Raw genomic sequence first — 22,086 nt, 5'->3', positions numbered from 1 at the left:
GCTGGCGGTACCTCGGTCGGATTTGTTTCAGTCAGAAGGGCTCGCACGGCTCTCTTCTTGGCCATCTCTTGCTCAGCAGTTAAAGGGATTAATCTGATTTGGGGCAAGGTTGGGTCCGGTTCAAGCGAAGCCTCCAACAAAAAATCAGTTACCTTGGTCTTTCGCTTACCACTGTATCGATAGGTCAGCTTGAAATTCAGTAGCTCGGTCCAACTTCGGTTTGGATATCGCAGCGCGACATGAAGTGTAGCTAGGTTGGGATAGCTGTACTGTGACTTGAGGAAGTTTAAGTCTGCATAAAAAGAAGACAACTGTTAGTCCGGTTCAAATATTGAAAACCGAAGTAAAGAAAGGCGTACAATGGAGCCGAAATAGACCTACCGATTACCCCCTTGTTCCAGTTTATTCTATCACCAGGGATCTGGGCTTGTTAGTGCTCAAAATTCCCAGATACCCAGAAGAAATCATCGTCGTTCACATCTTTTTCCGAAGTATCTTTTATTATCTTTTCACGCCGGCGTCTTATTTTTAAATAATAGACCCATTCATCTTCGGCGGATCCTATAGAATATTGGTGGAAGAGTTCTGCTAGCCGGAGGTTAAGACCAGCCCGGTCGTTTAGCGCGGCAATGCCGTTTATTATATGGTAGGAATTAGTGGAAAATTGGGTAGGGCAGAGTTTGGTTTGCCTAAGGAATTCACAGAGGAACAGGGAAACGTAGACCGCACTCTACGATTGAAATAACATTAAAAGGGACAAAGCCTTGCTTTCCCCAATGGATGGTGTCTAGCTCGACCAGTGAAAGGTAGACATCATCTGGGACTTGGTAGTCCTTGCGAAATTCAGCCATCGCACCAGGAGAGTCAACTAAAAACCTATACTTTCCCATTTGTGGTTTAAGTTATGAATAAATTATATGTGGGTGTTAGCTCGGTGGAAAAATGATTACGATTAGCTCGGTTGAGCGCTCAAGAGAATGCCTGGGCAACCTAAGTCTGCAAAGTAAAAAAAAGAAGTGTTAAGCACTGATCATTGGACCGTGCTACAAGAAACAAAGGCAAGATAAATAAAGCCCTAGTTCGGCTACGCAGTTTTAGCTCCGTTTGAGCGAAGGGATTTTGCTTGGTCGAGCCTTTGGGACAGCTTTCTTAGTCCGGTTTTAACTAAGGAAGTTGGTCCAGCCCCAACTTTTAGCTCGGTCAGCGTTGAGGCTCTCTAGTGTGGCATTGCGCAGATCTAGCGCGGTTCGGTAGTTCGGCTGAAACGGTGGTTTGACTTAAGGAAGCTACAAGTATGGCGTAAGTTTCAGTTTGGTTGCCAAGTATGGCTAGGCTTACGACCAAGGCAAACAACTTCCTAGTTCGGTTGCATAGTTATTTGGGATCAAACCTAGTGTTTCTACAGATTGTTTCGTGAGTTCAAGTTGTTCTATTGCTAAGTTTTTTCCAGAAAAATGCATGACCAAGTAAAAAATGTGTTTTGCAAAAACACAAAACAATATGCCATGAATTGTAAAAAAACAAAAACAAAACAGATTTGAGTGGCTTACCAGGTCAAGAGGAGGAAACTGAAGATGAAAGCAAAGACAGTGAAGAACACGAACTCAGCAAGCTCAGGGTCGAGGAATGTCAGAGACTCGCAAGAGAGAGAAGTTGAATAGTAAAGTGAATGATTCAAAGCATTAGGGCTTGTTTTGTGAAAAGAGAAGGGAAAAATGCGGGAACTGTTCAAAAAACACGAGGTACGAAGACGGTGTGACAGCTGCCTTTAGCCAATAAGAGCATGCCGCGTGTCCTTGGAATGAGATGCGATTCAGTCTCTGTGATTGAAGAGACGTTTTGACCAGACAGGTACAGCCCGGAGTAAATTTAGCTCGGCTGGAAAGGCTAAAGGGTTTTTTAAGCTCGGCTGGAAAAGCTAAAGAGTTTAGCCCGATCGTAAGGATAAAGTTTTTAGCTCGGCTGATAACAGGTAATCCCTATCATGCTATGCAGAAGGAATTAAGGGGCAATTGAGAGGGTAATTTATACCTAAATTGGGCCGAGATGGGTAAATGGGCCGAGCTGCGTAAATGGGCCATTCTTTGGGCCACAGTAAGAAGGGCTGAATGAAAGAGGGCTTGTAGTTAGCCCGGTCCTGGTAAGCATTATTGTTATCCCGGTCCGAAAGAACCGTGAAGTTAGTCCGGTCTAGAGAAGCTTTGCTTATAGCCCGGTCACCGTACTCAAAGTTAACCCGGTCATGGCTTATCGTTGTTATCTCGGTCAGAACCTTGCTATTTGTTAGCTCGGTCTGATCACATCATGGTTTGTATATAAGAAATCGAGGTAAGAGCAGTGAAAGGAAGAACCAAACTAGCTATAGTTCGGTCTAATCTGCGTCTTAGCATAGCCATGCCTACCTCGGTTTCATATTGGAGTCCGACCATGGTAATACCATCTCACTTGGTTCAAGCAGTGAGGATGGTGTTGAAGGATAAACATTATCTTTCAGGAATGCGATTCCTATGAGGACTCTACATGGAGGAGTAAAAGTCCTGTTAGGATTGTGCCATACGGAACCTATAAAAGTTCATAACATCACCTATGGAAAGGTAACACAACTTTGATTCCCGAACACACAGAGCTTTTTGTCTATTTGTCTATTTTGCTGACTTAGGCATCGGAGAGGTATCCGGCACACACCCGCCAGCTAGCTCACGTTTGTGTTTTCAAGGAGTAAAGCGACGACGTACGGAGGAGCGCAGACTTGATCAATAGGATTATACGGGAAGAATATTTCGTGCCCGTATACATATATACTTTATTAACCATGACATCAAAACTAAAACAGAACAATATACATCCATAAAAATAAAATTTAATATTACCTGTAATGTCCTTCAAGATTTAATATTACCTGTAATGTCCCTCTAAAATTTTTGAAAGGGTCGAGCCAAATTTGGAGGGTGTTACATAAAATGCAAAGAATTTTGAAAGATTACCCTCGTATAAAAGTATAAATTCTCAAATTTTTAGAGGGGCTACGACCTGACCATTCCTTTCTTTCTATCCTTGGCGTTGGTGGGAGAGGATTGCAGTTAGTTTTTTTTTTTTCCCTAAAGAAGAAAGAGTTGGGTTTTGAAAAAAAGATGAGAAAGAGGTTGAGAGCATATTTGAAATTTTATATTGTATTTTGATTTTAACTGAATTTTTTAGAGGGTTGCTAAATACTCTTATATTTTACTTTGGACCCCTATTTTTTATTTTATTTTATTATAATTTTGTCCTAACTTCAAATTTCAATTTTGTCCTCATCTCTATCCTCCCAAGTCTAATCCTAACCCTGACCCTAATCCCACCATTGTTTCCACTCCCGCCGACACGCCTCGACGACTGACCCACCACCATTTCCGCTTTCGCTGACAGTCTCTAGAACCACCACTTCCACTTCTCACTGTCACGACATCCACCCCCCATGACACCAACCATTGCGATCTTCATCCTCACCAACAACCTAGATCTGAAACTAGATCGACTCTTTTTTACGAACTTTATCTTCATCCTTTGGAACCTACTTTCTTTTCTTTCCTTCGTGCGCGATTCTCTCTCCCTCCGTTGATTTCTTTCTCTACCTTATAATTTGGTCAATTTCTCTTTGGTCGGTTACACATATGTTTGGTGTGAACATATACCTTTTGTTCGGTTACATACTACCAAACATCAAGCTTTTGTTCAGAATTGATTTTTCGAACAGCGACGAAAATGGTCGCGATGGCAAAAAGTGGGATTGAGGTGTCTGTTGGAATGTGAGAAAGCTCCCAGAAGTGCGACGGTGGAGATCGAAAAAAGGAGTAGGGGGTTGTCAGTGAGGGAAGAGCGTTGGGGGAGGGTTGAGTGGGAGGGGGACTGCCAGAGAAAGGAATGAAGAGTTGCAGCTAGAAGGTGTAAGAGTGGGGTTCAAAGGGTGTTAGGTTTTTGTAATTGGCAACTCCGTTGGACAAAACTCTATTCAGTTGAATTTTTATTTGCTCTATTGTATCTATGTGTTATAAGAGTTTAGATGCGAATCTAACCTGAGTTGTGCCTATGTAGAGAAGTTTGTGCTGACATTCCATATATTGACTTGAGCATTCCTGTTTTGCACTTCACTGACTAGGCACGGGGATCGAACTGTCTTTTGTGCGCTTGAGCGATGAAGTGATTCATTCAGTATCTCTGCCTGTATTTTGAACTTCTGGAAAGCATATTTTATCGCTTGAGCAGTAAATGTTGCGCTCGAATGGTTGGCCTTTATGTGAGCACCGTCTTTAGTCTTACTGTTTGAGCAGTAAAGTGAGCGCTTGAACGGTCTTCATGGCTCTGTTTTGTATAAAGTGCGTCGTTTTCTTCTTTTAGGATTGAACCCGTCCAGATTCTTAAAGAGGAGTAAAAAACAAAGTATTATATACTGGAGTGTGTTTATATATAAGTTTCCTTGATGTATAGAAAATGATCGATTAATCAACGAATTACATATTGACAAACATCAAAGGTTGTTTTTGTTTTTTCATTCACAAAAAGAGAGATATTCATGGGTGGATTCCGGAAAACTTGGGCCTGAAGCATTGGTGGATTCCTGAATGGCTCGTCGTTGTGGATTCAACATTAGCGTTGTAGATTCAACATTGGGCAAAGCAATTTTGAGGTGAAGATGGTGGTGAAAGAGGCACATCGAGTTTAATTCAATTCGGCCGTGGATTCGATAGGTAATTAAGTGTTCTCGTGTGTAATTCCTTTCGGTTTTCTTAATAGATTGTTTTGTAGCTTTGGTCTCATGGTTTTTTTTTTATCACAATCAGACGAGTCCAATTGTGTGTGGTTTTTTTTTTTTTTTTTTTTTTTTTTTTAACGTTAAATCGTTGTGCCGATTTATTGTTGATTGTTTGATTGTGATTGTTATATTACACTAGTAGTCCCTATAGTTTGGGACTTATGTTACTTTGATCTCTGATATTTTAATTGTGATACATTTGACTTTAAATTTTGAATATCGTTTTAAATAAGGACAATTGAATGTATTGTTGCTCAATTTGAATGGCAAAATTGTCATACAACTTATTTTGTATTGGTTAACTTATATGTTGTTTCAAATATAATGGGTTTTTTTTTTAATGAATAATGTTGAAACGTGTTTTGTTATAAAGTTCTATTTGGTTTGGTTTTTAAAATCTATTTTCAGAAATTTTTTCTAAGAAACTAAAAATTAAATTGGTGAAAAAAATTAAAAACACGTCATTTTATATAATTTTATCTTTTGGGAGGGTAGAAATAATTTTTAAAATAATTTTTTTGATATTTTTTATTTTTTTAAAAGTCAAATATGACTACAACTTTAATATCATTATTAAATCAATCCATTAAATCAAAAAAATTCAAAACTAAAAATATTTCATATATTAAACATAACAATTATATATTAAAAGCCTAATAACCATCATTTACATGATAACCATCTCAAAATATCTGTTAACAACAAATATAACCATTTATTATGTGATAACCATAATATATATATATATATATATATATATATATATATATATCAACAAAAACAACCACCCATTATATGATCATCATCCAAACACATATTAAAAATTAATTCGGTAAAAAAATATAAAAAATTAAAATGTAAAAGATTTATCATTTTTATATAATTTTATCTTTAGTGAGTAGAAATAATTGTTAAAAATTTAAAAATAATTTTTTGCCATTTATTTTTGTCAAATTAGTTTATATTTTATCAAATCAATGACTTTCTCCTTGAAATGGAGCAAACAATATCTTTAATTGTCCTTATTTAGAACAAAATTCAAAATTCAAAATTCAAAATCAAATGTATCACAATTCAAAAGTCAGGGATCAAAGTGATACAAGTCTTAAATTACATGGACCGTTAATGTAATTCATCCTTATTTAAAATTGAATTATAATTACAAATCAATATTTCGGGGGTTTTTAAATTTTTCAAAGGATATATTTGAAAATATGATAGGGGTCCAAAGAAAATAAAGAGGGAAGCAATTTTAGTAGTAGGGGACCAAAGAAGTGGGAGTCCAAAATAGAAAGGTATAGATATTTAGCAACTCATTTTTTTTTTAATTATTTTTTTTAATTTTTATTTCAACTCTTAATTTAGGCACGTGTAGTGCAAATTGGGTCATGCTCCAGATCCGAGCACCTCCAAGCACATTTGTGAGGAGCAAGGATCCTCGGCTGCCGTTTTCGGCAGCCGTTTCGGCAGCCCCCCAAAACGACGTCGTTTTGGGGGTGTTTTGATTTTTTTTCTTCTTCCTCGTCGAGCTCGACAGAACCAGAGGGGAGGGGAAGGGAGGGGAGGGGAAGGAGAGAGAGGGGGAGGGGAAGAAGAGCCGCCGGTGGGCCGGACTGGAGGGGGCCATAACCAGTGGGGGAGGAGGAGGAGGAGGAGGAGGAGGAGGAGGAGGAGGAGGCGGAGGCGGAGGAGACGGCGGTGCTGCGGTGCTGCGACGGCCGGGGTGAGGCGACGAGCTATGCTGCGACGGCCGGCGTGAGGCGACGAGCTACGACGGCGACGATCGGACCTCCCCCTCCCTCCTCCCTTTCTCCCCTCCCCTCCCCTCCCCTCCCCTCTGGTTTTCCCCTCTGGTTTTGGATCAAGAACGAAGAAGAAGAAAGAAAAAAAAAAAAAAAAAAAAAAAAAAAAAACCCCCAAAACGACGTGGTTTTGGGGGGCTGCCGGGTAGGGCTGCCGGGTAGGGCGGCCGATGATCCAAATTCATTTGTGAGAGGGAGGGGAGAGAGCAGAAAAGAAAAAAAAAAATGTGTGGTCACAAATCAATTGAGGATTGTGGCGGTCAAAAAGTATCATTGCACATTTTATCAATTTAAGATTTTACCCGTTTGGAAACTTGGCTTTTTGGCAAAGCTTAGGAGGAAAAAAAAAAGGAAAAACTAAAAAAATCAAAATGTTAAAAAGCTACTTAGAAAAATATTTATATATATTTTTTCAAATACATTAAACTTTTTTTTTTCTTTTCTTAAGAAAATAAAAAAACTAAAATTCACAAAAAAGCAAATCTGAGGCCAGATGTAACAACATAGAAGTAAAATGCCAAAATGACTAAAATCACATGGAGGAATTATTTTTAAAAGATGGGAAATAAGTGTTCTTAACCATACCACAGAATCAGAACCACACCATAAGGAATCAAATGGGTTTGTCCTAGTTTTTAACTTATTGTATGTCTTTGGTTTGGAAACTAACTAAACAAATTCACTCAAAAGTATTATATTTTGGATGATTTTCTTGTATGGACAAAAGCAAAGGAAATCACAAGAGATTTTAAAGACAACAGAGGGTCCCAGAAGGTCACAAAGTTTCATAAGAAATATATATTAATTAGTAACCATCATAGGGCTTGTTTGGTTTATTTTTCAGAAAAATTTTTGAGAAAAATTCTGTACAAACAAATTTTCAAGAGTAATCAAACCAAACAAATTTTTTCAAAAAAAATCTCAAAATTTTGTTTGATTACCTACTTTCCAAAATCACTCTCTCTCTCTCATACACATCAAATCAATCACTTTTTTTAAAACTCTCTTCCCAAAACAATTTTTGAAAATCATTTTTGAAAAAAGACAAACCAAACAAGTTTTCGTACTTTTTATCTCTCTGATTGTGATTTATTGCTAGAGCAACAAATGAAATAGAAATGTCAATTTTTAATCTTTCACAATTATGATTCAACAACTTGGGTTACAACAATCTATGTCTAAAACAAATGTTAAAATAATAATTATAATAATTTGACAAATTTTTTTACTTTTTATATTCCAAATTTGCAATTAGAGGTACACAACTGACATAATAACCGACAAAGTTATGTCATTTATTGATAGAATATGCTTAATTATGGAGAAATAATCAATATGATTCATCCATTTTTATAGGAGTTGGAGATTTTAGTATACAATGATTAGAAAGGGAATCAAAATTTAAGGTAAACCTTGGACTGATTTCACAAAGTAACAAATTCTCTCTAGTTGTTGGAGGTCCAGTTGTGAGAATATAGTATATTAGTAATAAATTGCTTAGTTATAGAGTAATAATTGATGTGATTGGTCCATTATATATATAAATTGGAGATTTTAGTATAAAATGATTTTTGGTGCATTCAATTGACAGAAAAATAAATAAAAATCGTTTTCTTGTAAAAGGCTTGTATTATCCATTTTTGTTAGTAAGGTTGTATTTGTCTTCCTCCAATGAATTTTGTGTCACAAGAGTCATTTTGTCAATTTTTATGTAGGCTCTCCACAAATTGTTCAAGTCTCCATCTCTTTGTTGCTTTTCTGCTCCAGTCCATTGATCACAAGTATGACTATCTTTCTCTATTTTTTTCTCTTTTTTCTCTTTCATGTATAAATATTATTTAAAATAATAATTTAATAATATATATTTTTTAAAAAAATATTTACAAATGACACATCATTAACTACGTCGACATTGGATGCATATGCAGCATGTCACAAAAAAATATATATATATATATATATATATATATATATATATATATATATATATATATTTATGTGTATAGTATTTTTTTTTTCAAAAATTAATTTAAATTAGTTTGATTAATTAACTAAAATAAAGAGTATTATTGAAGTACACATTAGGTAAACTAGTTAGGTAAAATAAAAATATTCAGTGTGTTTGAATTCAGTTTTTCAAAAACTGAGTTTTTTTGTTTTTTGTTTTTAGTGAATATTTTTAAAATTTTAAACATTTTTTTTATAATTTTTTTTAGATGCATCTTACTTAGATGTATTTAAAAAGTAAAATATTTATGAAAGAATATTTTTAAAAATTAATAAATGCACAAAAATATAAAAAATATACTGATTTTTTTTTTGTATTTTTGGTATTTAGAGAATTTTGTAAAGATTATACAAAAAATATACACGAAAATTATACTTTTAACGTGTATTTACGTTACGTATGTCTAAAAATTAAAAAAATTGTTTAAAATATTAAAAAATTCAGTAAAAATTAAAAAAAAAACGAAAAAAATAAGAAAGTAGAATTTTTTGAAAAGTATTTTCAAAAAACTGAATGATAACTTTTTTTTTTTTTTTTTTGTACTTTTTGATAGGCATTTTGCCTAAGAAGCTTGGAGTTGCTCTAAGACTATCTCCAACGGTGAACCAAACCCAGCATCAAATTCAAATTTTGATGAAAAATCTACTTTTTCAAGCTCCAACCGTTGTACCAGATTGATATCAAAATGAGATTTCAGCAAAAAAAGTATCAAACTGAGAACGAGGCACAGATTTTACCAAATCACTGTTACTGACCGTTGTAGAGGTACACCGGTCAACCAGCCGGTTGCCCGGCCGGTTGACCAACCTGTCAACCAGTAAAAGATTCAAACAGTTCAGGAAAAAAAGTTCAAACCGTTAAAAAAAAATAAAAAAAATTAAAAATTTGCCTAACCGGTCAACCGGCCAGTCGACCCCGGTCGTCCCAAAAAAGTTCAGAAAGTTCAAAAAAAAGTTCAGACAATTCGCCAAAAAAAAAAAAAAAAAATTTTTGCCTAACCGGTCAACCGGCCGGTCGACCACCCCGGTTGTCCCGGGATAGATTTGGTGAAAGGTGAACCGTTGGAGCGAGTGGTATCAAATTTAGTGAAATGGGTTATTTTTGACTCAAATTTGATGAAAAATTTGAGTCACTGTTGGAGATGCTCTATTACGTTTATTATAATTCATAACTATATTTTTGAAAGAATACCATTTCTCAAGTCTCCTTTTTGATAAAAATTACAAGATATCATAGAAAGATTTAGGAGGTGGATTCCTCTGGTCCAAAATCTATACTGGAGATAATTGTTTGGGCTTAAGAGATTTACTATGAGTTTCGTTTCAATAATCTAAATTATTTATTTTGTTAGATACTTTATGTATTTTATTCATTAAAAAAAAATTAAGTCGATCCGATAACGGTAACTTGTTGAATTTACCAAGTTTTTTACTAAAAAAGTTTTTAAAAAATGAACTATACATTTATTTTAAGGTTAATTACACTAATAGTCCCTATAGTTTGGAACTTGTGTCACTTTGGTCCCTGACTTTTCAATTGTGACACATTTGACCCAAAATTTTGAATCTTGTTCCAAATAAGGGCAATTGAAAATATTATTAGATTTTTCAAGGGTAAAATCGTCAATTTGATAAAATATAAACTAATTTGACAAAAATAAATATCAAAAAAATATTTTTAATTTTTTTAAAATTATTTTTATCCACCAATGATAAAATTCTATAAAATTAATAAAAATTACATGATTAATTTTTTAAAATTAATTTTATATGATCATCATTCAAACACATAATAAAAATTAATTTAGTAAAAAAAATAAATAAATGTCTAAAAGATTTATCAATTTTACATAATTTTATTTTTAGTAGGTATAAATAATTTTTAAAAATTAAAAACTATTTGTTTGACATTTATTTTTGTCAAATTAGTTTATATTTTATCAAATTGACAATTTTACCCTTAAAAAATTTAATTATATATTCAATTGTCCTTATTTGGAACAAGATTCAAAATTCAGGGTCAAATGTGTCACAAATAAAAAGTCAAGGACCAAAAAAACACAAGCCCCAAACTATAAGAACTATTTATATAATTTATCCTTTATTTTATAACAAAAATAGTATATTAAATAAAATATAATTATCGAATCCACCTAATTTTTTTATTTTTATAGGGAAAATGCACGAAGGTACATCGAATTTGAGGTAAACCATGCACTACCCACAGATTTCACAAGTAAATATTTTCATTTGTTATATTTTGAATTTATTAGAAAATCTTCTTTCAATTACTTATATCTCAATTAGTTTATAAAATATTTTTATATTCCGATATTATTTTAAATATTTAATCCACCACATCTTAATTATCATATTTAATATATTTTATGAATAATCTTACCCTTATAAATATTTTTTGAACTCTTAATAACTTAGTGATGTAAACATTCACATTAAATAAATTTGACAGCGTGAATGTTTACATAATAGAACATTCACACTATCAATGTAAACATTAATATACGCTTTACCTTATTATTATTAAGGATATTTTGATAACTATATCATATATAGAACTTATTGGAATATAAAAAAATAATTTAGACTAAGTGGAATATAAATAGGTGAAGAGATATTTACGAATAAATACCCCTAAAACTATAGAGGTAGATTTTTTTTTTTTTAATATAAACTGAATTTACTAATAAATTTCCTCAAAGTAACCGTTCAATAAATTATGCACTAAGAACCTAATTATATTTTATAGTCCAAAACTTGTATAAAATAATCGAGATAACTAATAAGAAATGAATCACACAGATTTATTGATTTTTCTTATTGAGAGGGTAATTTATATGAATAAATTGGGCTGAGATTGAGTAATGGGCAGCTTTGGGCCGTAGTAAGAAAGGCGGAGTAAAATGGCTTTTTTCATTAGCTCGGTCCAAGTAGGCCTTGTTGTTATCTCGGTCGCCACGGTCAAATTAGTTGGCCCGGTCGTAATCTTTAGCCGAGATATACGGAGCCTTCTTTAGGATTTTTGTTCTTGGTTAGCTCGGTCTAACTCTTCTACAAATAGCTCGATCTTGACATGTAAAGCCGAGGTAGAAGTGAGGAAGTAAAGAGCCGATCTGACAGTTATATGGGTCGTATGGTCATCTTGCCGAGGTAAAACCATCTCACTTGGTTTAGGCAGTGAGGGGGGTGTTGAAGGATAAGCATTATCTTTCAGAAGTGTGAATTCTTGGAGGACTCTACATGGAGGAGTAAGAGTCCTATTTGGATTGTGCCACACGGAACCTATAAAAGCTCATAACATCACCTATGAAGAGGTAACACACAACTTTGAATCACAAAGCTTATTGGCTTTGTCTATTTTTCTGACTTAGGCATCGGAGGGGTTTCCGGCACACACGCACCGGCTAGCTCACGTTTGTGTTTTCAGAGAGTAAAGCGACGACGTTTGGAGGAGCAGACTTGATCAATAGGATTATACGAGAAGATTAATTTCTTTCCCGTACAATTGGCGTCGTCTGTGGGAATTCAGACAAGAACAAGACCTCTTGGTCAAGCTTTTCCTCTTTAGAAGCAATGGCGCACAACAAAGATTTGTCCCAGTCCGCCATCGATGGACAAACACCAGAGGGGGGTGCAAGATGCGAAGGCCTAACTTCTGTCCCTCCCATGGCGGACTTAGAGCCACAGCGACAAAATCCCAGGAGGGATACAAGGGGGAGGAGGCGGACTAACAGCCCCCGTCACTCTCGTTCACGAAGTCCTGACAGACAAAGGAGGAGGTTTGATCCTCAAGTTCTGGAGGACCGCGTGAAGGAGCAAGATGAATTAATAAGGAAGATGGCGGTGGACATGGAGGCCATGAAGCGCCAGATGAAAGGAAAATGAGTGGCGACAGGAGAGGGGCGCAAAAGCAAGACGCCCCCTCGCCGCTCAGAAGACCGTGGAAGGCATTCCACACCATCACAAGCAGAGAGTAGAAGCCTCAGGACAGGCGATACTCAATCCAGAACCTCCAGAACTCGTTTCTCCAAGTCTGAGAGAACGAGATCATTGAGGTCTTACACGGAGGGAAGTACCTATCGACCCTCGCGCTCGCACCAAACATTTTCCAGGCAGACGGAGTTACCAAGATCACCCGATTTACGGAACATGTTGGAAGAAAGGGCACGATTGAAGGAGGATACTAGGGCGCACGACCCTTGCAGGGTATCTGCCCTTCAGCGGTTGGCTCCTCGGACGCATGGAAGCGTTGAAGTTGGAATGCTGTTGCCACGACCTGCCTACGAACCAACGGACAAAGCATTAGCAAGGCTGCAGACCTCGCCGTTCGTTCCGGTAATTGAAAATGCGCCCCTTCCTTCAGGTTTCCTTCAACCCAAATTCACCACGTACGAGGGGAAGACGGACCCTTACATACACCTAAGCCACTTCCGCTAGGTTATGGCGGTATATCGGCGAAACGAGGCTTTGATGTGCATCCTCTTCCCATCGAGCCTTGGTGACCTAGGCTTAACTTGGTTCGAAAAACTTCCAGAAGGCAGTATAGCCTCCTGGGTACAACTGGCGGAGGCGTTCGTTACAAGGTTCAGAACAAACACCAAAACCCCGGTGGAGATTGACCAGTTACTCTCCATCGACATGGGCGAAAAGGAGACACTAAGATCCTACAATAGTCGCTACTAGGAGACATTCAACCAGATTGGGGACTACCCCACCAATCTCACCATTGCACAATACAAAAGAGGCCTTCCGGTTGGGAACAGACTAAGGGACTCAATCACCATGACACTGCCCCTCACCATGGAGGCCTTGATGGAAAGAGTACATCAGCACATCGGAGTGAAAGAGGATGGCGCCCGTGCCAAAACAAAATCTGGCACGACCGTAGTACCAGATAAGAAGACCACAGCAAAGATCAACGCGGTAGAACGCCCGAACAAAAACGGATGAGGCAGGCGAGACAACGGAGAGGACCAGGATAAAAGATGGTTGAGGGTCCGCACTACCATAACCACGGTATTCAAGAAACTGATCTACCGGATTCTGAGTGAAATACGCGATGAGCCTTTCGTCAGATGGCCAGCTAAGCTAGGGGAAGCACAGAAAGACTATGACGAAAGATCGCGATGCACCTTTCACAAAGACAAGGGACACCGCACTGAAAATTGCATGCCATTGAGACAGTATCTGGAGGAGTTAGTGGCAGCCGGTCACTTGGATAAATACATTGAAGGAGGGACGCAACCAGCCCCCCAAGACCACAATAACCCCAATTGAATGCCATTTAACGCCCCACCTCAAGGTGTGATCAATGTGATACATGGGGTATTCGAACCTGAGCATGTATGCGAGCTCATAGGATCGATCAAGAAGGCTGAGCACTTAAGGGAGGTACTAAGTGCCCAACCTACCATCAAAAAGGGGAGAACAGAGGCCAAGAACGTCATGTCTTTTCCAGACAAGGACTTGGAGAGAATATATTGCCCCCACAACAATGCACTGGTCGTCACCCTCCGCATCAAGGACTATGACGTCAAGAGAATTCTGATAGACCAAGGTAGCTCGTGTTAAATAATGTACTACGACACCTTCAAACAACTGAAATTAGAGGACAAAGACCTGGCACCGGCTGTATCCCCCTGATCGGATTTAACTCAATGCCAGAATGGCCAGTCGGCAAAATCAGTCTTCCAGTCAGGGCAGGAAGCGTGACAAAACAAGTGGAGTTTTGGGTGTTAAAAGTCCCTTCCACTTACAACATAATCTTGGGAAGAACTTGGCTGCATGCCATGCGATCTGTAGCGTCATCCTACCATCAAGTAATGCGGTTCCCCAACGAAGTCGGTGTAATTGAAGAGGTCTTTGGAGACCAAATTATGTCCAAACAGTGCTTCGTCACGGTTAATAACACCAGCGCTGCCAAGAGATATGTTCATTCGGTGGAAAAACCTGAGAGCAATGAACTATTCACAGATGTCGGCAAAGCAGCTAACCAAAAAGCGGTGAAAGACTTGGTAAAGGTAGAGATAGATGATAAGAACCCGGATAAGTTCTTTTTGCTCGGTTCGTCGTTGTCCAGCACTGAGAGATTAGAGGTCTTAGAATTCCTGACCTCTAACATTGAAGTGTTCGCCTGGACACCCTACGACATGCCAAGCATTGATCCAAACTTCATCTATCACCAACTCAATGTCCACCCATCTGCCAGACCAATCATTTAGCGCACTCGCAGATCGGCATTCCACCACGCCGAGATAGTGGCGGAAAAGGTGGGAAATCTGCTAGAGGCAGGAGCTATCAGAGAGGTGCACTAACCCAGATGGATTTCCAACACAGTCATGGTACCAAAGAAGAATGGCAAATGGCGTATCTGCATCGACTACAAGACAGTCAACAAAGCATGCCCAAAGGATAGTTTTCCCCTACCACGGATAGATCAATTGGTAGATCTAACGGTGGGGCACAACCGACTTAGCTTTCTTGATGCGTACAGAGGTTACCATCAGATCGCCATGTACGAACCAGACCAGGAGGTCACGTCTTTTACAACTCCAAGAGGACTGTATTGCTACAAGGTCATACCCTTTGGCCTAAAAAATGCAGGGGCAACATTTCAGAGAATGGTCACCAAGATGTTTAAGCCGTTGTTAGGCAGAACAATGGAGGCTTACATCGACGACATGGTGGTCAAAAGCAAGGACGAGAACGACCATCTAAGGGACCTAGGTGAGATGTTCCAGATTCTGAAGAAACACAAGTTGCGCCTTAATGCATCAAAGTGCGCGTTCGGTGTAGGATCTGGCAAATTCCTGGGCTTCTTGGTGACCAACCGGGGTATAGAAGCAGACCCCTCCCAGATCAAAGCTATCCAGGATCTGGAGAGGCCTAACTCAGTAAAATAAGTACAGCATCTCACCGGCATGGCTGCTGTACTCAACCGATTCATTAGCCGGTCGTCAGACAGACTACGACCATTTTTTCAAGCATTGAAAGCCAAGTTCGAGTGGGACGAAGAATGCGACCGCACTCTGGAAAGCTTGAAAGAATACATGTCTTCTCCACCACTGCTGGTCACTCCAATACCTGGAGAAAAACACTTTCTGTACCTGGCAGTCTCTCAGCATGCAATTAGCACAGTGTTGGTTCGCGTGGAAGGAATCCAACATCTGCCCATCCATTATGTCAGCAAGACGTTGCTGGGTGCCGAAACAAGGTATTTGCCACTGGAAAAACTGGAATTGGCCTTGATGATGGCCACAAGAAAGTTATCACATTACTTTCACGCCCACACTATAGTCGTCCTCACAGCTTTCCCATTAAAAGCTTTGTTTGAGAGGGAAAACTTTTCTGGGCGAATCTTGAAGTGGGCAGTAGAGTTGGGACAATTCGACATCAAGTTCCAACCCAGAACTGCGATAAAGGCCCAAGCTTTGGCAAACTTTGTCGCAGAATTCACCCCAGGAAGTCATCATATCTGCCCAATCGACCTAACTGATACAACCAAACCAGGGATAGAAGTTGACACCAGAATAACGCAACCCCTGGTGCAGGATATTCAGTCAGACCCTAAGGCAGACCAGAATAAAGATAGCAAGGAAGAAGCGAACCAAGCTATACCGAGCCAAGACTCACCAACAAATAAAGACTTGGTACAATCAGATAGTGAGGGGTAGACAGCAAGCATGGACCTTGAAAAAAACACCAGCAACATTCTTGACCCCACAACATTATCTGACCCCTCCACTTGCTGGAAGTTGTTCGTTGGTGAGATGTGGAAGCTCTTTGTGGATGGAGCATCCAACAAGCATGGTGCAGGACTTGGCATAGTCCTCATCTCACCAGACGGCCTGGTTGTGGAGCAAACAATCAACTTTGGCTTCCCAGCATCAAACAACGAAGCGGAGTATGAAGCACTTCTTGCAGGACTCAAATCAGCATTCTACATGAAGGCCACTGAATTAATAGTCTACAGCGACTCACAGCTGGTGGTAAACCAAATTTCTGGCGACTATGAAGCAAAGGATGACAGGGTGGCCAAGTACCAAGAATTGGTCAGAACAGAGATCAAGAAATTTGAAGTAGTAAGGATAGAATAGATTGGCAGGGAGGAAAACAGCAGAGAAGACAAACTAGCAGGCTTTGCGTCAATGGCAGATACATCCATCCCTCGCCCACTACTAATTGACTACCTACCGAGACCAAGCATTGAAGACCCCGAAGTAGAAGAGATATGCTGCGCCAAATTAGGCCCCTCATGGATGGATCCCATCATACCGTTCTTAAAAGACGGCGTCTTACCGGAAGACAAGAAAGAAGCCAATAAAATTAGAGCAAAGTCGCAACGATTTTGGCTCTCCCCATCTATGGCATTGTACAAAAAGTCATTCTCAGGACCTTATCTAAAGTGTGTCCACCCCAGTAAATTAGAAGCGTTCTTATTCGAAATACATGAAGGGGTGTGCAGAAGCCACCAATGAGGAAGATCGTTAGCTTACAGAGCCATTTCGCAAGGATACTAGTGGCCATACATGCAAGCAGACTCAGAGAAGTATGTGAAGAAGTGCGAGAAATGTCAGAAGTTCGCACATCAAATACATCAGCCGGCCAGAGAACTCCTACCATTGACTAGCCCATGGCCCTTTGCAATGTGGGGCTTGGACATAGTAGGACCACTTCTAACAGCACCTGGAAACAGGAAGTTCGTTCTCGCAGCAACAGACTACTTCACAAAGTGGGTGGAAGCAGAAGCATTGGCATCAATCAAGGAAAAAGATGTGAAGAAGTTTGTCTGGCAGAATATCATTACTCCATTCGGCATACCTAAAGCCCTAATATCAGACAACAGCACCCAGTTTGATGGCAAGATCTTTAGAGGCTTTTGTGAAGAATACAAGATAGAATTCTACAATTCTACACCAGCATATCCTCAAGCAAATGGCCAGGCAGAAGCATCAAACAAGGTAATCTTGGATGGACTAAAGAAAAGGCTAGAGAAGGCAAAAGGCAAATGGGCGGAGGAACTTCCTCATGTTTTATGGGCTTACCGCACCACACCTCGACGATCAACAGGAGAAATACCATTCTCCTTAGCCTACGGCATGGAAGTAGTAATCCCACTGGAAGTTGGCCTTCCCACAATTAGAAGTGAAAATTTTGATCCAGACTTGAATGGAGAAGCCACAACATTGGAACTCGACCTCGCCGAAGAAAGAAGAGACAGAGCACTGGTTCACATTGCCTCATACCAACAAGAGTTATCCAGGAAATACAACAAAACAGTGCATCCAAGGCAATCCAAGATCGGAGATTGGGTACTGCGCAAAGTAATGGGAAACACCTTGGTTCTGAGAGAAGGCAAATTAGGGCCCAATTGGGAAGGACCTTACAAAGTCGTTGGGTTAGCTGGCAAAGGGGCATACCACTTAGAAGATGAGAACGACAAAGCAATTCCCAGGCCATGGAACACTGTCAATCTCAAACTATTTTATTTTTAGCTTTACTTCAAAATACTTGTAATTTTTCTTTTCCCCAATAAAACAAGTAGTTTTTTCAGCATAAGTGTTTTATTCTGTAAAAATTGTTTTAGCAAAATAGGGACATTGAAAACATAGTTGGCTGGAAAAACCAACATTCTTCCTAAGCCCAGGATAATGATCCAGGCTGCAGGACGTTTGGTCGGAATACCCAAACACTATACTTTAGGTTGGCTGGAAAAACCAATCTAAAGGTTGGCTGGAAAAACCAACACCCTTCCTAAGCCCAGGATAAGGATCCAGGCTACAGGACGTTTGGTCGGAATACCCAAACACTATACTTTAGGTTGGCTAGAAAAACCAATCTTAAGGTTGGCTGGAAAAACCAACACCCTTCCTAAGCCCAGGATAAGGATCCAGGCTGCAGGAGGTTTGGTCGAAATAACCAAACACTTTACTACAGGTTGGCTGGAAAAACCAATCTAGAGGTTGGCTGGATTAAACCAACACTTGGTACTCTTTAGCCGAACAAAAGAACATCGGCTAAAGAGTGGTTAGCTGGATTAAACCAACACTTCATACTCTTCAGTCGAAGCAAGGATATCGGCTAAAGAGTGGTTGGCTGGATTAAACCAACACTTGGTACTCTTTAGCCGAAGTAAAGATGTCGGCTAAAGAGTGGTTGGCTGGATTAAACCAACTCTTAGTCTCTTTTAGCCGAAGAAAAGGACATCGGCTAAAGAGTGGTTGGCTGGATTAAACCAACTCTTAGTACTCTTTAGCCGAAGTAAGGACATCGGCTAAAGAGTGGTTGGCTGGACTAAACAAACCCCTAGTACTCTTTAGCCGAAGTAAGGACATTGGCTAAAAGAGTGGTTGGCTGGATTAAACCAACTCTTAGTACTCTTTAGCCGAAGCAAGGGTATCGGCTAAAGAGTGGTTGACTGGACTAAACCAACCCCTAGTACTCTTTAGCTGAAGTAAGGACATCGGCTAAAGAGTGGTTGGCTGGACTAAACCAACTCTTGTACTCTTTAGCCGAAGAAAAGGACATCGGCTAAAGAGTGGTTAGCTGGATTAAACCAACTCTTAATACTCTTTAGCCGAAGTAAGGACATCGGCTAAAGAGTGGTTGGCTGGACAAAACCAACTCTTGTACTCTTTAGCCGAAGAAAAGGACATTGGCTAAAGAGTGGTTGGCTGGATTAAACCAACTCTTAGTACTCTTTAGTCGAAGTAAGGACATCAGCTAAAGAGTAGTTGGCTGGACAAAACCAACTTAGAGGATGGTCGAATTAAACTCTTATTACTCTTCAGCCGAAGTAAGGGTTTAGGCTGAAGAGTAATTGACTGAATTAAACCACTCTTGCTACTCTTCAACCGAAGTAAGTATATCAGCAAAAGAGTGGTTAGCTAGTAAGGTCAGTCAGATGGCACAGCTAAGACCGAAATAAAGTATCTCGGCCGAAAAATAGTATGTTTCAAGTTGCAGTTAGAAAGCAAGCACAAACAGGAAAGTAAACCGAGATAACAGTTGGAGCAAAAGAATTCATCGAAAAACTCATTACAAGTGCAAGCATACAGATCAAAACCGGAATAAGTGTTAAGCAGAAAAGATGATTTTCATTGATCAAATTCAAAACAAGTACAAAGGAGGGGCCACAGCCCAGTTACAAGAGCAAAAAGAAAAAAAAAGATACAAAGTCAGTTAAAGAGATCGTCCAGATCAGCATCCAGCTCAACTCTGAGTCCGGTCTCAGCAGGAAGTTCGGTCGCAGCCAGAACTCGGTTGGGCTCGGTTGAAACAAGCTCCTCTGGGTTCGGCTCAGCTGGAGACACGACTATAGCATCAGGTGCTGGGGGATTGGAGATCACTAGAATTGGAGGAGTAGGCTGGCGACCGGGCTGGGAGTCGTCATTAGAAGAAAAGCCTTCATCTCCACCTTCTTCAAGAAATTGCTTCTGAAGGTCAGCAGCATACTCCGCCAGTGAGGCTAGAATGAAATACTAAGGAGTATTGTAGACCTCGGTTTTGGGTCCACAACCGAGCTGCTCCACAGCACCTCTCCAGCCGCACTTGAAGAATAAATTTTTTGCTACTTCACATTGTTTGATATAAAGGGCTTCACCCTCCTTGAAACCCCGGAGCTCGGCGTCTTCTGCTTTCTTCTTCAGCTCCGTTATCTCGGCGTCCTTCTTACCTTCGAGCTTGACTAGCTCACGAAGGTACTTATCCTTCATCATAGTTAGGGCCTTCTGTTTGTCTGCTTCGGCCGAGGTAACTAGTTCGATCAGACGAGCTACCTCGGCCTCTAGCTCGGCTATTTTTTGGTAGGACTCCCTCAGTTCGGTTATTTTTGTTTCAACTTCTGCCATGGCTTGCCTTGCTGTGTTCCTGAGCTCCAATACCTTTTTATGCGCAATTTGGCCCTTTTGCACGGCCTGAAAAAGAAATTAATGACAAAACCGAACAGAAAGTTGGTAATATTTAGAGAGACAAAAAGAACAACTTACCAGGATCATTGATTTCGTGGCCGAGCAGATGGCCTTTAGCTCGGTCAAGTTCTTGTGGTGCTCTATGTCAGCTAGGAGGCACACACTCTTGGCAAGGTTAAAAGCCATCAGATGGTTTTTTTCAGCGACAACTGAATCAGTGTCCTGAATATCACGGTTCTGGAAAGTCAGTTTGGGTGCCCATTTGGAAGAGCTGGTTCGGTCGGCGTGCTTCGGTTACGAGCTCGGTGGAGGGCTTGGTGGTAGAATGGTTTCGTCTTCGTCAACTAAGCGTTGTTCAGTCTGCGTAGTACGGGCGCGCTTAGTTCGGCGTGATGAGGAAGGTTGTTGTGATGGTAGGGCCACCACGGTTTCTTGTGTTTGGTTTGGTGATGGTACCTTGGCCCTATTTGTCTCGGTCAAGAGGGCCTTGACTCTGTTTCTCTTGGCCATTTCTTCTTCAGCAGTCAGTGGGATTAGTTTAATTTGTGGCAAGGTTGGGTCCGGTTCGGGGGCGTCCTCCAACAAAAAGTCAGTTACTCTGGCTTTTCGGCAGCCGCTGTATCTGTATGTCGGTTCGAAATTTAGAAGTTTGGCCCAACTTCTTTCTGGAAAACGTAGTGCGGCGCGGATAGTGTTCAGGTTGGGGTAACTGTACAAGGATTGAAGATGGGCTGAATCTGCATAAAGAAGACAAACTGTTAGTTCGGATCAGGAACGGGTAACCGAAATAAAACAAAGCATGCCAACAAACCGAAGTAATTATACCAGGTTCTCCTTTATTCTAATTTATACTTCGGCCAGGGATCTGGGCTTGCTGGTCTTCAAAATTGCCAGACACCCAAAAAAAGTCATCATCATCCAAGTCTTTGTCCGGTGTGTCTTTTATTATTTTTTCTCGGCGGCGGCGTATTCTAAGATAGTAAACCCAACCGTCTTCTTTTCACCCTATGGAGTACTGGTGGAATATTTCGGTTAGGCCAAGGTTAATGCCAACTCGGCGGTTTAGCTCTGCTATGCCCATTATTATGCGGTATGAGTTGGTGGAAAGCTGGGTTGGGCATATTCTCGTTTGCCTAAGGAATTCACAAATTAAGGGTAGGACTGGAAATCTTAGTCCGGTTTCTATTATTGATAAAAGGGTAAAGGGTACAAAGCCCTGGTTTCCCTAAGGTATAATATCTTTTTTGGCTAAGGTTAGGTGGACATCGTCAGGGATGTTATAATCCCTTCGGAATTTGGCCAAGCCACCTGGTGTTTCTACTAAGAACCTATATTTACCCATTTATTCCTAAGTTATGTATAAATTATGCTTGGTGTTGGCTCGGCTGGAAAATGTTGCTGTGTAGCTCGATTGAGCGATCAAAAGGAGTGCCTGGGCAACCTAAGTCTGCAAAGTGAAAAACAGAAGTGTTAAGCACAGATCTTTAGACCGTGCTACAAAGTAAAAACAAGTTAAGTCCTACTTCGGCTTTGTGAAATGTTGCAGGTTTTATCTCGG

The sequence above is a fragment of the Camellia sinensis genome, chromosome 12, assembly GCF_055761805.1.
Source record: "Camellia sinensis isolate YWXY chromosome 12, ASM5576180v1, whole genome shotgun sequence".
NCBI lineage: Eukaryota > Viridiplantae > Streptophyta > Magnoliopsida > Ericales > Theaceae > Camellia > Camellia sinensis.
Note: the sequence above shows the minus strand (reverse complement) of the source record.